Source organism: Somniosus microcephalus, unplaced genomic scaffold, assembly GCF_052327205.1.
Source record: "Somniosus microcephalus isolate GS21.2 unplaced genomic scaffold, FLI_Smic_1.0 unresolved_chr4, whole genome shotgun sequence".
NCBI lineage: Eukaryota > Metazoa > Chordata > Chondrichthyes > Squaliformes > Somniosidae > Somniosus > Somniosus microcephalus.
In genome coordinates, this window is record NW_028225182.1 from 35,291,904 (window position 1) to 35,310,592 (window position 18,689).

Sequence of the window (18,689 nt, forward strand, 5' to 3'; positions counted from 1 at the left end):
TTGGCTTTTGGTTATTTTGTTCCAATGTTCCAGGTAGGTTTCTTTGCATTGTTTAATGATTTGGTTCACTCGGATTGGTGTTTGGGGAGCAGTGTTGGTCTGGGACTGGTCAGGGTAGGAGAACTTAGTTTCAGTAACATCTGACTCAGGGGACTCGTTTCTGGGTTCAGCTCTTGGGTCTGGAGGGCTTTAAATGAAGGGTGTCTGGGGAACTAGATTTGAGGTGATTTAGAAAGTTTAGTGCTCATTTTTGGATGTTTATTATCAGTGGGTATCTGCCTAGTTCGGCTCTACATGCATTTGTTGGTGTTTTCCTTTGGGTGCGAAGAATGCTTCGGCAAAATTCTGCATGTAGGGCTTCTATTGTGTGTTTTTCCCATTTAGTGTAGCTATGGTGATTGAGTGGGCCCCATACTTCACTACCATACAGCGCAATGGGCAGGATTATACTATCAAATATTTTGAGCCAGATTTTGATTGGAATTTGGATGTTGTAGAATTTTCTTTTTATTGCATATAGGGCTCTTCGGGCTTTTTCTTTTAGCGCATTCACTGCTATGTTGAAGCTCCCTGATGCTGTAATGGTTAGACCAAGGTAAGTGTAGCTCATAGTGTGTCCTATGATGGTATCACTGAGAGTAAACTGGTATTTGTTTTCCTGACATCTGGGCCTATTTTGAAAAATCATGATGTTGGTTTTCTTTAGATTTACTGTCAGGGCCCAATTTTGGCAGTATTTGTCGAGTAGGTCTAAATGTTGCTGTATTCCCTGTTCTGTGGGAGACAGCAGAACCAGGTCGTCCACATAGAACAGGGACCTCACTTCCCCATCCAGGAGACAGAGACCCGGTGACTCGCTTTGCTCCAGCTTGTCTGCTAACTCATTTATGTATATGTTGAACAGGGTCGGACTCAAGTTGCAACCCTGCCGGACGCCTCTTCTCTGGGTGAAGAAACCGGTGCGTTTGTCTCCAATTTTGACACCGCATTTATTTTTCAGATACATCGATTTAATAAGGTCATAGACTTTGCCCCCTATTCCACACTGAAGAAGTTTGTAATAGAGCCCTTCGTGCCAAATAGAGTCAAAAGCTTTCTTGAAGTCAATGAAACAAGCGAATATTTTCCCATTTTTTGTTTGGTGTGTATGTTTTTCAATGAGAGTGTGAAGGGTATAGATATGGTCGGTGGTGCGGTGTTTTGGAAGAAAGCCTATTTGATTTTTTCTAAGGATATTATGTTTATTAAGAAAATCCAGTAATCTGCTATTTAGAATACTGCAGAATAACTTCCCTAGACAACTGTTGACACAGATGCCACGGTAGTTGTTTGGGTCTGATTTGTTTCCACTTTTATATATGGGAGAGATGAGTCCTTGGCACCAGATATCTGGAAAACAGCCCGAACATAATATGATGTTGAATAACTTGAGTACAGCACCCTGCATCTCCATAGTGCTGAACTTGAGCATTTCATTTTTGATGTTGTCTGGACCACAGGCTTTCTTTAGGTGGAGAGATTTTGTTTTTGTGGCCAGTTCTTTCCAAGTGATTGGGGAGCCCAGAGGGTTTTGGTTGTCTTTAATTGTTGCTTCTAATGTGTGGAGTTTTTCTGTGACATGATGTTGACTTGAGTTTGAATCGTTTACTGGGATGTCTTTGTAGAGGTTTTCAAAATGTGTTCTCCAGATGTCACCATCTTGCATTGGTAATGCTTGTAATTGAGTTGTACTCAGGTTATTCCACACATCCCAGAATTGATTTTGATTAATGGAGTTTTCAATTTCTTCAAGTCTTTTGTGGGTATAGTTTTGTGTTTTGTTCCTAATGGTGTGTTTATATCTTTTGAGGGTCTCATTGTATCTAATACGCAGGTCTGGGTTGTTTGGTTGGCGATGCTTTTGGTTTGATATTTTTCTCAGGTCTTTTCTGGCATTTTTGCATTCGTGATCAAACCATTTCTCATTTTTTTGTCTTTTGTAACGTTTCCTCTTCTGTTTCACAAGGTCGGCTTTTACAGCTGCCTCATGGAAGATCCTATTAATATCGTCTATGGCCATGTTTACACCATCTCTGGTGATCTCATATAGATTTTCTTTAAATTTTGATATTTTACTTGTGAGATCAGGTGAATTTAGTGCTGTGATGAATTTATCTCCACTGTCTGGGGCCCATCTGTATGTCTGGTTTAGTTTATGGAGCTTACTGGGTTCCTTTTTTGTGTCTGTAGTTTGGGCAGAAAGTTTAAGGTACACATTTATTTGGTTATGGTCTGAGAGGGGGGATTGCTGCCTGACAGTGAATGCGTTGATATCGCAGGGGTCCATGTCAGTGATTGTATAATCCACCACACTAGACCCAAGAGTTGAGGAATAGGTGAGTCTCCCTAAGGAGTCCCCTCTGAACCTACCGTTAACTATGTACAGGCCTAAGGCTCGGCAGAGTTGCACTACCTCCCTGCCGCTTTTATTTATTTCACAGTCAAGGTTGTTCCGATTTGTGATGGCTGGTGTGACATATAAAGGGGTCTGGCCAAACACATGGTTGTTGCCCTGTGGGTCTATGAAGTCAGGTTCACATCCGGTCCTTGCATTTAGGTCCCCACATAGTAGCACCTTTCCTTGGGCCTGGAAATGGCTGATTTCCATGTGGAGAGTTTCAAATAACTCCTCTTCAAAATATGGCGATTCTATTGGGGGTATGTAGATCGCACATAAGTAGACATCTTTTTTTGCTATTCCTATGTTTTTATCTAATTTTAGCCATACATGTGATTTCCCCTGTTTTACCGGTGAGATGTGTTTGTCCAGTTCTCCTTTATACCACACCAAGATTCCCCCGGAGGTTCTGCCCTTGCGTACCTTAGTGTTCTTTACTGAGGGCACAATGATTTCATGGTACATTGGAGGACAGTGGGTGGGCACGTCCTTTTGACACCATGTTTCTGTTAACACAATTATATCAATGTCTTTTATAGATTTTAGGAATTCAGGGTCTGTACTCTTCAGCCCAAAAGTTGAGGAGCGGAGACCCTGGATATTCCAGCAGCTTATGTGGAAAGAACGCATCTATATAGTTAAAAAAAAACAAAGCAAAATGGACCTATTTTGTGGGACGGGTGTGAAAACACTAGTTTCTATAGATGTACAATGCTAAATGACGATTTAGTATAGATTCCATATGGCATGTACATACTGCTACTTAATAATAGTAATAATAGTAATAAAATAACAATAATAATAATTTAGTACATTCTTATCCTGTTTTCCATCAGGGTGCTTATCATCGTCGTGATCTTTCCCAGTTCTTGTTTTACAGTCGCCTGTGGTCTAAAGGGGGGTCTGGGGTCAGGTACAATAGCACGGTTCTGTTGCTGGTTTTGTATAGGGGGGTAGGGGACAGTGGTGGTCCTGTTTGGGTTAGGGCTCCCATTGGCAGAGGGGGTGGGAGGGGTGCGTCCTTTGGCAGTGTTTATGAGGTTTTTTGCGAAGATCCACACCCGCTGTTTGAGTAGATGTAATCCGTCATAGAGGTCCCGTGTGTTGATGTTTGGGTGGTGGGCCAGGTAGACGTTGGGGAGGTCAGCACTCTCTGTCTCTCTCTCTCTCTCTGTCTCTCTCTGTCTCTCCCTGTTTCTCTCTCTGTCTCTCTCACTCTCTGTCTCTCTCTCTGTCTCTCTATCTCTGCCTCTCTCTGTCTCTCTCTCTCTCTCTCTATCTCTGCCTCTCTCTCCTCTGCAGGACGGAAGTTAAATGGTTCAGTGTTGAGATGTTATGCCAAACTTTTCTCATCGAGATACCACTCTTTTTCACAGTCCAGCCCAGACAACATTACGCCATCATTGGCTTTGCAGTTCTCACTGTTTTTGTGGTAATGTAAGTTGTGAGGAGGAGGCAAAGAAGCTTCATAGGATTACATAGGATATACAGCACAGAAACAGGCCATTCGGCCCACCATCAGCATCCTGGGGGTCACCATTGACCAGAAACATAACTGGACCAGCCACACAAATACTGTGGCAACAAGAGCAGGTCAGAGGCTGGGTATTCTGCAGCGAGTGTCTCACCTCCTGACTCCCTGTAAGATTCTCAAAATTTACAGATCCCCAAAGCTAGAAGAAAACCCTAAGGAAAATGACTTTGGACTCTTTCTCAACAAGTTTCAGGATGATAAAATAAAAGGGCATGTTTGGACGTGTAACCTCAAGAAAAGGCTGCAACAGGGAATGGGATCAACCTCTGTAAAGACAGTTTGGATATTGGAGTAAATCAAATTGTCTGGGGAACTGTGTAACCTCAATTTATCCTAACAATCGACCCACGGAGGAGCAGTCCCCACCCAAAACACAGGACCCATCCAAAACATGCATAATGCAAATCACCTCGCCAACCTACATAGAAATCTCAGGCTCAGACAGGATACTCAAAACCTGAATATAACTATGACAACGAACTAGGCGATCAACAACTCAGTGACTAAACAGTACAACATCCCGAAACCATTTTTCACATTTTTAATCAAGTTACCTTAACGAGCCCACCCAAATCAAACAATAAACCAGGACTGATTTGGCGCGCAGATTAGGAGGACCCAATTAGTATAATTAAAGGCCTGTTTTCTAAAGAAAGAAACACTCTCCAGAAGTTGGAGACAACTCAAGAAGTTCTCTCTCAGAAAGCTCGCCCCAGAAGCAACAAGCAAGAGAAACCGTAACATCGAAACGGGGCAGCATTCTACCGTACACCCAAGTTCAACAGCTTCAGTGACCCAGGACATCATCGGACACATTGCGGCAATAAGAGCCTTATGGAACTACCAACAAAATATTACCACCAACCAATCCGGTAATATTGAGCCACCACGGCCAAAGAAAAACAACTCAGGAGAAAAACCGAAGATTCGAAAGTTTCCACTCTACAATCTATTCCTGACTTACCCCAGGTAAGATTTTACTTCAATTCAATTCAATTCAATTTTATTTGTCATATATGCAGCAACCGTGTGTACTGCACAATGAAATGTTGATTTTTACGAGTCCTCCCAACATTGGAATAAATATGGCATAGCAATGATAAATACTAATAGAAATACAGTAATAATAAATAAAACAACAGTAATAAATAATAATAAATTATTCATTCATGAGTCTTATGGCCTGGGGGTAGAAGCTGTTTCGAAACCTGCTGGTACGAGACCGTATGCTTCGATATCTCTTACCGGACGGGAGCAGGGCGAAGAGGTTGTGGCTGGGGTGGCTCGCGTCTTTGATGATTCTCAGGGCCTTCCCCCGGCACCTCTCGGGGTAGACTTAATCACCCCATAGATCCAAAACACACCTTACCGCATCAGCGGACTCGCGAAGACTGACCAGCAGATCGTCGAAGTCCTCTACCGCATACAGGGTACGGCAGGCACCGACCAACACATCCAGCGAACCCCGAAACCGCGAACCAGCTCAACTGTCAAGGATTCGTTTGGTGAGCATTATCCCTGGTCCTCTAGAGTGCAACTTAGCTAGGAAGTGGGATTGGGAGGGGTGAAGTATTTTTCTACTGTATTTTCCCTCGTATGTATTGAAGTGTTCCCCAATTTTATTAGAGTAAAAGATTGCTGTGTTATATTTTCTTTTCTTGAATAAAGATCAAAGTTTGTTGCACCAAAACCAGTTGTCTGCTGCACTTTTGTCACAACCCCCAAATAAGCCCAAGGTCTAGAATCAAGGGAGTGGGAGTGATTCAAACCACTCATAAGTCAGTGGTGAGGCTGACCCACACACCACCCCTTACATCTGCCCTGGGAGTGTTTGATGGGACAGTGTAGAGGGAGCTTCACTCTGTATCTAACCCGTGCTGTACCCGCCCTGGGAGTGTTTGATGGGACAGTGTAGAGGGAGCTTCACTCTGTATCTAACCCGTGCTGTACCTGCCCTGGGAGTGTTTGATGGGACAGTGTAGAAGGAGCTTTACTCTGTATCTAACCCGTGCTGTACCTGCCCTGGGAGTGTTTGATGGGACAGTGTAGAGGGAGCTTTACTCTGTATCTAACCCGTGCTGTACCTGCCCTGGGAGTGTTTGATGGGACAGTGTAGAGGGAGCTTTACTCTGTATCTAACCCGTGCTGTACCTGCCCTGGGTGTGTTTGATGGGAGTGTAGAGGGAGCTTCACTCTGTATCTAACCCGTGCTGTACCTGCCCTGGGAGTGTTTGATGGAACAGTGTAGAGGAAGCTTTACTCTGTATCTAACCCGTGCTGTACCTGCCCTGGGAGTGTTTGATGGGACAGTGTAGAGGGAGTTTTACTCTGTATCTAACCCGTGCTGTACCTGCCCTGGGAGTGTTTGATGGGACAGTGTAAAGGAAGCTTTACTCTGTATTTAACCCGTGCTGTACCTGCCCTGGGAGTGTTTGATGGGACAGTGCAGAGGGAGCTGCCAATCAGCAGTGTAGGGGGAGTCTGAGGTGAGTACTGAGGGAGTGCCGCACTGTCGGGGCGTCAGTACTGAGGGAGCGCTGCACTGTCGGGGGGCCAGTACTGAGGGAGCGCTGCACTGTCGGGGGGCCAGTACTGAGGGAGCGCTGCACTGTCGGAGGGGTAGTACTGAGGGAGCGCTGCACTGTTGGAGAGGCAGTACTGAGGAAGCGCCGCACTATTGGAGGGGCAGTACTGAGGGAGCGCTGCACTGTCGGAGAGGCAGTACTGAGGGAGTGCTGCACTGTCGGGGGGTCAGTACTGAGGGAGCGCTGCACTGTCGGGGGTTCAGTACTGAGGGAGCGCTGCACTGTCGGAGGGGCAGTACTGAGGGAGCGCTGCACTGTCGGAGGGGCAGTACTGAGGGAGCGCTGCACTGTCGGGGGGTCAGTACTGAGGGAGCGCTGCACTGTCGGAGAGGCAGTACTGAGGGAGCGCTGCACTGTCGGAGGGGCAGTACTGAGGGAGCGCTGCACTGTCGGAGGGGTAGTACTGAGGGAGCGCTGCACTGTCGGAGAGGCAGTACTGAGGAAGCGCCGCACTATTGGAGGGGCAGTACTGAGGGAGCGCTGCACTGTCGGAGAGGCAGTACTGAGGGAGTGCTGCACTGTCGGAGAGGCAGTACTGAGGGAGCGCCGCACTATCGGAGGAGCAGTACTGAGGGAGCGCCGCACTGTCGGGGGGTCAGTACTGAGGGAGTGCTGCACTATCGGAGGAGCAGTACTGAGGGAGCGCTGCACTGTCGGGGGGTCAGTACTGAGGGAGTGCTGCACTGTCGGAGGGGCAGTACTGAGGGAGCGCCGCACTGTCGGGGGTTCAGTACTGAGGGAGTGCTGCACTGTCGGAGGGGCAGTACTGAGGGAGCGCTGCACTGTCGGAGGGGCAGTACTGAGGGAGCGCTGCACTGTCGGGGGGTCAGTACTGAGGGAGCGCTGCACTGTCGGAGAGGCAGTACTGAGGGAGCGCTGCACTGTCGGAGAGGCAGTACTGAGGGAGCGCCGCACTATCGGAGGAGCAGTACTGAGGGAGTGCTGCACTGTCGGAGGGGCAGTACTGAGGGAGCGCCGCACTGTCGGAGGGGCAGGACTGAGGGAGTGCTGCGACAGTGCATTTTTTTTCCCCTTCCAGTATTTATCCAACTCCCTTTTGAAGGCTGCTATTGAATCTGCTTCCATCGCCCTATCGGGGAGTGCCTTCCAAGTCCTAATCAATTGATGCGTCTTAAAACATTTCTCCTCATCTCCCCCTCTGGTTCTTTATCTGTAATCTGTGTCCTCTGGTTACCGACCCTCCTGCCACTGGAAACAGTCTCTCCTTATTTACTCTATCAAAACCCCTCATGATTTTGAACACCTCTCTTAAATCTTCTCTTAACCACCTCTGCTCCAAGGAGAACCCCAGCTTCCCCAATCTCTCCAAGTAACCAAAATCGCTCATCCCTGGTACCATTCTAGTAATGGCGGGGGGGGGGGTGGAATTCGGTAATTAGGGGGATAAATATTGTCCTCTGCAGTAATCACCAAGAGTCCCGGAGGGTGCACTGCTTACCTTTGCCAGGGTAAGGGATATCTTGGAGCAACTGGAGAGGAACTTGAAACAGGACGAGGGGGACCCAGTTGTTGTGATCCATGTTGGCACCAAGTTCAGCCTGACTGCGCTTGGATATTTTGTGCGTTAGTCACACTGACTGGGTAGAAAGGCTCTCTCGCTCTCTCAGGCGCTGTGAGCGAGAGGCCAGGAGCAGAAGTATTCCATAGTCTGAAATTGTTGAAGGTGGAACAAAAGGTGATTTCCTGCTGCAATTAGAACGTCTCCTCATTCTTGCTTTGGTCACACCTCGCCCATTGTTGGGAATATTTCACATGCGGTCTGTCCGCTGCACACTTTACCTGCCTTGTGCTCTCAAGCCTAAGTCAGAAGTCCCATTGTTCAAAGCTGTCCGTGCAACCAGCTGTGCAACTAACTATTTCAATTCATTATCAGACTGTTGTACACCTAATCTGAGCTGTCTTTGGTCTCCACTAGTCCTATCACCATCTCGTCTCGTTCTGAATACCTCTTAATGTCTCTTCACTTCTTTTGTTCTCTCCCAGCCCTGCCTTTCGATCTATTTCATTTCCTTTCCTGTTTTGAAAAAGGGTTTCAACCCGAAACGTCGACTCTAATTTCTCTCCACGGATGTTGCCTGGCCTGCTGAGTTTTTCCAGCATTTTCTGTTGAAATTCGGCTCTCCCCGGGTGAGTACGCACGGGGTACTCACCCCTAGGCTGAATGGAAGTGCGGGTTTCCTGCATGCACTGCGCATGCGCGGGAAACCGGCACTTCCGATCCTCTGAACGAAGAGGTTCAGAGGTCGAACGTGCGCGCAGGGGAGGCTGCGCGTGCGCTTTGAACTTAGTTTTTTTTTGCAGGTTTTCACGCGAGGTTAAGCCTGCAGGATTTACACATTTAAAAAGCAGGCGTAAGGCCTGCTTTTTAGAAGGTAAGTGGTGAATTAATTAAAATTAAAACATTTTTTCCACAGGTTTATTATTTTTAAATACTTTAAAGCAAGATAAGTTTATTTTTAGGCCCGTTTTTTTATAAAATTATTTTTTTCAAAAATTTAAATTATTGTTTAAAATAGTTATTTAATGTAATTTGCAGTTTATTGAAAAAGTGTGATTCAATCTTATGAATGGGATTTTCCCTCCTCCGATTGGCTGCCCATGGCTCACGTGATCCCAGGGGACAATCGCACTAACTACGCCCCTGGGACACGCAAGCACAGCGCGCCGGCAGCTGGGCCAGGCCCCGGAGCGGAATTCCACGGGGCCCTATCAGCACGGTGGCATAGTGGTTAGCACTGTTGCCTCACAGCGCCAGGGACCCGGGTTCAAATCCGGCCTCGGGTGACTGTCTGTGTGGAGTTTGCACATTCTCCCCGTGTTTGCGTGGGTTTCTTCCGGGTGCTCTGGTTTCCTCCCACAGTCCAAAGATGTGCGGGTTAGGTTGATTGGCCATGATAAAAAAATTGGCCCTTAGTGTTAGGGGGGATTAAATACGTGGGGTTACGGGGTTATGGGGATGGGGCTTGGGTGGGATGGCTGTCGGTGTAGGGACCGGGTGCTAGGGTTTGGATGATCAGCCATGATCTCGTTGAATGGCGGAGCAGGCTCTAAGGGCCGAATGGCCTACTCCTGCTCCTATCTTCTATGTTTCTAGAGCTCAACTGCCGGCGCGCAAGGTAAGTGCAGGTCGGGGGCTTGCACCCGCGGGAAGCCCCCGACCCGAATTTCTGGGCCGTTATTTCGGATTTCCAGCATCTGCAGTATTTTGCTATCGTACCATGAAATGAATCATTAACTTCCCAAAGACTGATTAACTTGCACATCTTAAGAGTTACATGGACTTTGAATTGGGACAATTGAGGGCTAAGGAGAAATCATATTTAGTAAGAATTATCCACACGGTCGATACGAGTAAAAGAGAGATCTGGAGAATCTTTTAAGGGCATGATTTATTGATTAGATGTTAAACTGTAGATTTCTTCACAAGGTATCATGATTTTCTTTGCATCATTGCCGCTTGAAATGAATGAACTTAGTCGACGTCCGAGCGATTGCAAGACTGAATTATAATTGTGTTTTGGAACATAAAAAATAGGAGCAGGAGTAGGCCATTCGGCCCCTCGAGCCTGCTCCGCCATTCAATGAGATCATGGCTGATCTTCTGCCTCAACTCCATTCACTTATCCCTATCGCCATATCCCTTGATGCCCTTACTAGTCAGAAATCTATCGACTTCTGTTTTGAATATACCCAATGACTGAGCCTCCACAGCCCTCTGGGGTAGAGAATTCCAAAGATTCACCACCCTCTGTGTGAAGAAATTTCTTCTCATCTCAGTCCTGAATGGCCTAACCTTTATCCTGAGGCTGTGGCCCCTGGTTCTAGACTCCCCAGCCAAGGGAAACATTCTCCCAGCATCCACCCTATCAAGCCCTGGAATAATTTTGTATGCTTCAATGAGATCCCCCCTCATTCTTCTGAATGCAAGAGAATACAGGCCTAGTTTACTCAATCTCTTCTCATGCAGCAGTCCCTCCATCCCAGGAATCAATCTTGTGAACCTTCATTGCACTCCCTCTATGGCAAGTATATCCTTCCTTAGGCAAGGAGACCAACATTGTACACAGTACTCCAGGTGTGGTCTCACCAAGGCCCTATATAATTGGAGTAAGACTTCTTTACTCCTGTACTCAAATCCTCTTGTAATGAAGGCCAGCATACCATTAGCCTTCCTAATGGCTTGCTGCACCTGCACATTAACTTTCAGTGACTCATGTACAAGGACACCCAGGTCCCTTTGACCATCTGCATTTCCCAATCTTTCACCATTTAGGAAATACAATGACTTTCTGTTTTTTCTACCAAAGTGGATAACTTCACATTTATCCACATTATATTCCATCTGCCATGTTCTCGCCCACTCACTGAGCCTGTCGAGATCCCCTTGAAGCCTCTTCACATCCTCTTCGCAACTGACACTGCCAACTAGCTTTGTATCATCAGCAAATTTGGAAATGTTACATTTAGACCCCACATTGATATAGATTGTGAATAGCTGGGGCCCAGGCACCGATCCTTGCGGTACCCCACTAGGAGGTAACAGCGCGGGAAAAACCAGTACCAATCCAGTATGAGGTGGTTGTGGTGGTGCCTCCTGTGTGAAGCATGACTAACGCAAGTAAGGTGACAGAGGGATTGGGAACGGAGATGGAATGAGTAGGAAGGAGGAGGCATGCTCCTACTCGATCTCTAGTCTGAACAGCCGCGAGGGAGTCTTCCTTAGGATGTGCAATGTTACTCAGACAGTGGGGACGACGTACTTGATTGAGGAAGGAACCGGTTTGTGTGTGTAAAATGATCATGAAAAAGTCACTACCGCAACTACTATGCTTTACAGGTCTAGTAGGACCTGTCCCATTAACAGCCCTTGGATGTCTTGCTGCAGTTGTACAGGGCCTTGGTGAGACCACACCTTGAGTATTGTGTGCAGTTTTGGTCGCCTTATCTGAGGAAGGATGTTCTTGCCATGGAGGGAGTGCAGCGAAGATTCACCAAACTGATACCTGGGATGGCAGGAATGACGTACGAGGAGAGATTGGGTCGATTAGGCTTATATTCACTGGAGTTTAGAAGAATGAGAGGGGATCTCATTGAAATTTATAAAATTCTAACAGGACTAGACAGACTAGATGCAGGAAGGCTGTTTCCGATGGCGGGGGAGTCCAGAACCAGGGGTCACAGTCTAAGGATAAGGGGTAAGCCATTTAGGACAGAAATGAGGAGGAATTTCTTCACCCAGAGAGTGGTGAACCTGTGGAATTCTCTACCACAGAAGGCAGTTGAGGCCAATTCATTAAATATATTCAAGAAGGAGTTAGATATATTTCTTGAGGCTGAAGAGATCAAGGGATATGGGGAGAAAGCAAGGACAGGATACTGAATTTGGATGATCAGCCATGATCTCATTAAATGGCGGAGCAGGCTCGAGGGGCTGAACGGCCTACTCCTGCTCCTATCTTCTATGTCTATATCTATGTTTCTGCTTCACACCACATCTACCCACAACCATCAACCAACACGTTTTACTCAATATCAAAACCTGTGCTTAAGTGAAACTGACAGTAAATGAGACACTTGAGTGAGAGCTGCCCAATTGTGTGTCACAATTGGGATACGACATCCTCCTGTTGTCTGCGGGCTTCAGTGAGCTCGTGATGCGACGGAACTTCTCCCTAAAGCATTTTTATGTTTTGGAACAAGACAACTCGAGAATAGGTATTGAAATTGACGGCATAGGGGACGATTCACTCTGGTGAGATATCGGGCTTAATATATCAGCACAGCCTTGGATTTGTATTATTTCACACGCTCTCGTAGTTGTGGTGTATGTAACCTGTTCCACCTTAAGAGAACTTAAGCCTGTTCCACCTTAAGAGATGTACTACTTTCTCTGGCTGCTGTATACGTAATACCGGTTGTGACCACTGGTATATAGTTACTGTGTAGTGATATTGTATTTAATATAGTCCTGACCTCCAACTAGTAAAGACCTGTTGAACTTGATTCTTACCCTGCGGCAGTTTATATCCACGGCGGCTTCGTCCACAGAACGGGCGTCGAAGAGAGGCATCCACCCTCATCACCCTGCTGGAAGACACGTCGCGCGGCAGGCATCGAGAACCCGGAGTGCAGAAGACATCCTGAACTCGAAGCCTCCATCAGCGGCAGTCAGCTATCTTCTTTCTACCTCGGTGGCGGGTAAGCCGGTCAGCGACGCGAGCAGAAAGTCGGCCGCGTTGGCTGTACAGACGGGGGGAGGAAGACGGAGGAATAAGGGCGGTGAGATCGATCGCGACCGGAGATAAGGGCCGGGCCGCATTCGGGCCGAAAGGCGCAGCGCGGGGACACCGATCGCAGCTGGTGATAAGGGCCGGGCCGCTTTCGGGCCAAAAAGGCGCAGCGTCTGGGGCGACTGAAGGCGCGAGAGCCGCGGTGAAGGCGAACGCAGCCGGTGCTAATAACCGGGCTGCAAGAAGGGCTGCGAGGCGCGACATCGGGGAAGCGCGAATGCCCGAGGGAGCCGCGGTGAAGCGGAGACAGCGTCGGGGGAGTTACTAACCGCTGGGAAAGGGGAGCAGCAGCGGCACGCCAAACGCCATTGCAGCCAGTGGGTGAAGACCGCCAAGCGCGAGAAAACCGCCATTTTGTAGGCGGAGGACGAAGACAAGAGCGGGAAGCCGCCATCTTGGGATAAAATAAATTGCAACGATGCCTAAACATGGGAACATTAATACCTTTGATAGCGACATCGAAGATTGGGCCATGTATGTAGAACGCATACAAAATTATTGTAAAGCAAATAAAATCCCAGATGCAGAGAAAGCACTAACTTTATTAAACTTAATGGGTGCGAAGACATACGGGCAATTGAAACACCTTTTATCACCAGATGAACCGGCGGATAAGACGTTCGAGGAGATTGTTACTGTCCTGAAAAATCATCTAAACCCCACGCCGCTGATGCTAGCGGGACGATTTAAATTTTACAGCAGAAGGCAGCTGAAGGATGAAAGCAATGCTGAATATTTAATGGAATTGCGTAAGCTAGCAAAGTACTGTCAGTTTGGAACAGGACTAACAGACGCGCTAAGAGATAAATTTGTGTGTGGTTTATTAAAAGAAGATACACAAAAGCGACTGCTCGAGGAGAATGAGCTGACGCTTGAGAAAGCGGTCACTATGGCAGCCGCACACAAAGCCGCAGCGAGAGGCACGGCAGTAATGCAGCTACGGTCACCGGAACTCAGTACAAATAAATTGGGTTTGAGTACTGTAAAATGTTATCGTTGTGGAAAGACAACACACGATCAGAACCAGTGTTGGTTTAAAAACCAAGAATGCAGAACGTGTGGCAGGCTTGGCCACATAGCTAAAGTATGCCGGTCAGGAAAGAAGACCAGCAACAAAAAGTCACCGCAAGGAAAATACATAAAGGTGCACAAGGTGACAAAGACCAGTTCGAACGAACAGAAGTCAGATTCAGACGCTAGCAGCAATGAACTGGGTAGCTTAAGAGTACACAACGTTGGTAAGGATGCAGATCTCCAGACAATTTGGGTCACTCTTCAGATAGCAGGAGTCCAAGTAAAGATGGAATTGGACACTGGATCGGCATTGACGGTCATGAATAAGAAAGATTACAAAAGGTTATTCCAACATATTCCCCTACGGGATACGGAGATTATATTGAAAACATACACGGGGCAAAGAGTGTACCTCATCGGAAAGATAGAGGTAAAAGTGGTCCACAAGGGCGAAGAAAGCCAAGTAATGGACTTATATGTGCTACCTGAAGGAGGTCCACCACTACTGGGACGGGAGTGGATTAGGAAAATGAATATGGACTGGCACTCCTTAAAAGCACTAACGGTAGATTCCGGGGAAACAGATGTCAAACCTAAACGATTGTCCAAAATATTGGATGAGGCTAAAGAGGTGTTCCAGCAAGGACTGGGAACACTGAAAGGAATTACGGCAAACATCAAGATTGATGAACATGCACAACCAAAATTTTTCAAAGCCAGGCCGGTACCCTATGCAATACGACCTACTGTAGAAGCGGAACTGGAAGCGCTAGAACGTTCAGGTGTACTGTCTAAGGTAGATTGGAGTGAGTGGGCTACGCCCATTGTTCCCGTTATGAAACGTCCTTCGAGCAACAAGCCAGGAGAACCAGGGAAGGTTCGCATCTGTGGAGATTTCAAGATCACCGTTAATCCGGTGCTTCACACGGTGCAGTATCCGCTTCCGCGGATTGAGGATATTTTTGCTTCGTTGTCTGGCGGGAAACACTTCACCAAGATAGACCTGGCGCAGGCGTACTTGCAGATGGAGGTTGAAGGAGAGTCACGCCAGTACCTCACGATCAACACGCATAGAGGTTTGTACCGGTATAATAGGCTGGTTTTTGGAGTGGCATCGGCTCCGGCAATTTGGCAGAGGGCCATGGAGCAGGTATTACAGGGAATTCCAGGCACACAATGTTACCTGGACGATATTCTGATTACAGGTGATGGTGATGAAGAACACCTCGCAAACTTGGAACTGCTGCTCAACAGACTGAAAGAGTATGGACTTAGAGTTAATCGGCAGAAATGTGAGTTCTTTCAGAAGCGGATCTCGTACTGTGGTCATGTCATTGACCGGGAGGGGCTTCATAAGTCTCCTGACAAGATAGAGGCAGTTGTAAAGGCTCCCGCTCCGGATAATGTCTCTCAGTTGAGGTCGTTTCTGGGATTGATTAACTATTACCATAAGTTCCTACCAAATCTATCCACGGTACTGCACCCGCTGAACGCTCTTTTACAGAAGGGGGTACCATGGGAATGGAGCGAAAACTGTAAGGCGGCATTTCGCAAAAGCAAAGAATTGATCACCTCAGAGGAAGTGTTGGCTCACTTCAACCCGACACTGCCTATTCGGTTGGCTTGTGATGCTTCTCCATATGGTATTGGGGCAGTACTCTCACACAAGTTGCCAAATGGCACGGAAAGGCCAGTCGCGTTTGCATCCAGATCATTGACCTCCGCTGAGCGCAACTATGCGCAGATCGATAGGGAGGCTCTCAGCCTTGTATGGGGAGTGAAGAAGTTTAATCATTACCTGCAGGGCCAAAAATTCACACTTCTGACAGACCATCAGCCATTGGTATCCATTTTTAACCCTAAGAAGGGTGTTTCGGTGATGACAGCACAGCGACTCCAGAGATGGTCCCTTTTCCTAGGGGCACATCACTATCAAATAGAATTCAAAGGTACAAAGCAGCATGGCAATGCTGATGGGCTGTCGCGCCTGCCACTACCTGAAGCAGAAGAGACGACGAAAGTTGACCCTGTTGAGTTATTTCATTCGACCATCATCGAGCGTTTACCAGTCACCAATGCAAGTATTGAAAGAGAAACCAGGAACGACCCGACACTGTCCCGAGTTTACGAGGTGACAGTGAAGGGATGGCCAACACATGGTGATCCTCTGTTACCGGCATTCTCGGCAAGGCGAGACCAGCTGTCCGTCTGCCATGGTACTTTGATGTACGGGACAAGAGTGATTATTCCTCCCAAGTTACGGGAAAGAGTTCTAAAGGAACTGCATGAAGGTCATCTGGGGGGAGTTAAGATGAAAAGTCTTGCTAGGGCTTATGTATGGTGGCCGGGCATTGACCAACAGATAGAGGAGTTGACAAAAAGCTGCGCTGGGTGCCAAAAAGTGCAAAATGCACCTCCGATCGCACCGCTACACCCATGGGAATGGCCTTCAGCCCCATGGCAACGCGTACATATTGACTTTGCTGGTCCATTCATGGACTCCATGTTCCTAATTGCGGTGGACGCACATTCCAAATGGCCAGAAGTGATCAAGATGAATACCACTACTTCAGAAAAGACAATTGCGGTGTTAAGAACAATATTCGCAAGGAACGGATTGCCAGAACAGATATGTTCGGACAACGGACCACAGTTCGTGTCGGAAGAATTCCAAAAATTCTTAAAGAAGAATGGGGTGAAACATTATACCTCTGCCCCATATCATCCGGCGACAAACGGGTTGGCCGAGAGATTTGTCCAAACATTCAAAAAGGCAATAAAGGCCATGAACGATGATCAGATTCCGTTACAACACAAGGTGGACAATTTCCTAATGGCATATCGAAACGCCGCTCATGCAGTGACGAACCAAAGTCCTGCCATGATGTTTTATAACAGGAGGTTGCGGTCCAGGTTGGACTTGTTAAAACCAAATGTGCGGAGGGAAGTGGAAAACAAACAGTTCCGGCATATTAATAACAAGTCCACTCGAAGTTTCGACGTAGGACAACCAGTGTTGGCAAGGGGCTATGGAAACGAAAAATGGCAGTCCGGAACAATTCGGGCCAGACAAGGACCTCTGATGTACACAGTAGATATTGGTAACAATGTGATAAGGCATCATGCGGATCAACTGGTAGAATCAAGAGCAAGGGTCGAACCCATGGTTGCGACAGAGACAACTGTGGAAGACGTTAATGAACCTGAAGCATCTACCTCGGCAGGGACTGTACCTGATGATGACGTCCAATACATAGGAAACCAACAAGAAGAGTCACCTCAGCAACAAGAATCAGAGACCACTGAAAGGCGTTATCCAAACCGAATCAGAAGGCCTCCTGAGAGACTGAACCTTTGAACTGTTTATACCTGAAGTTATATATGTATATATGTTATTATGTTATGTTAAATGGGGATATTGTGGCGGTACCACCGGTTGTCCCTTACATTGAGATACATAATTCCCTTTAACTTACCTTACTGTATGTGTCTGTTACTATACTCAGGCTTCTCTCCTGTACTCTGACGTCATGACATCAGAGCTCGGAACCTTCCAACAGTAGAGCTCGGAACCTGCTGGCAGTTGGGCTCGGAACCTGCTGGCAGTTGGTTTCGGAACCTGCTGGCAGTTGGGTTCGGAACCTGCTGGCAGTTGAGCTGGGAAACTTCTAGTCAGTCCTCGTGGCGTTCCTGCTGGGGAAAGACCTACACCACGGTGCTCCTACAGTCAGCCATCTTACCGGCTACCTTACCTGTTGTATTTAACCTGTTCCAGTAAATAAACAACTTGTTTATAGTTCGTCGAAGTCAAACTCTCTTATTTAGTGGCGATCCACACGAACCGCTACATTATGACTGTTAAGCTAAAAAGGGAGGATTGTGGTGTATGTAACCTGTTCCACCTTAAGAGAACTTAAGCCTGTTCCACCTTAAGAGATGCACTACTTTCTCTGGCTGCTGTATACGTAATACCGGTGGTGACCACCGGTATATAAGTACTGTGTAGTGATATTGTATTTAGTATAGTCCTGACCTCCAACTAGTAAAGACCTGTTGAACTTTATTCTTGTAGTCTGTGTCAGTAATTAATCTTAATACAACTGGAACACACAGACTTAACAGTAGTACCCCAGCTTGTAATGATAGTGTGTTTAATGGATGTATCCTGCTTAGTAAAAACTATGTTAAGGAGGCCTAAGCGCTGGACTGGACTATTGGAGGAGGCTCGACTCTGGAAGGGCCTTAAATAAAATTAAAAAGAGCCCTTCTCCACTGGCGCATAAGCCATTTGTGTACTCATGCCTATGACTAACCAGCACTAACAAATAAATTGAGCACATCGAAAGGGAAGATCCGAGATGAAGATTGAAGAAACAGAGGATACCCTATTACTGACTACCCCACCACGAACTCTGCACCTTCCATTCAATCTCCTCCCACAGCCCATGATCACTCTCCCCTATCACGGACTCCACCCAAACATTTAATCTCCTCCCACAGCCCATGTACACTCTCCCCTATCACTGACTCCACCCACCCATTTAATCTCCGCCCACAGCCCATGCACACTCTCCCCTATCACGGACTCTACCCAAACATTTAATCTCCTCCCACAGCCCATGTACACTCTCCCCTATCACTGACTCTACCCACCCATTTAATCTCCTCCCACAGCCCGTGTACACTCTCCCCTATCACGGACTCCACCCACCCATTTAACCTCCTCCCACAGCCCGTGTACACGATACCCTAGCTCTCTCTCAGGGAGATATCTGTTCACTGACTGGTGCCTCTCAGTTCCTCTCTCT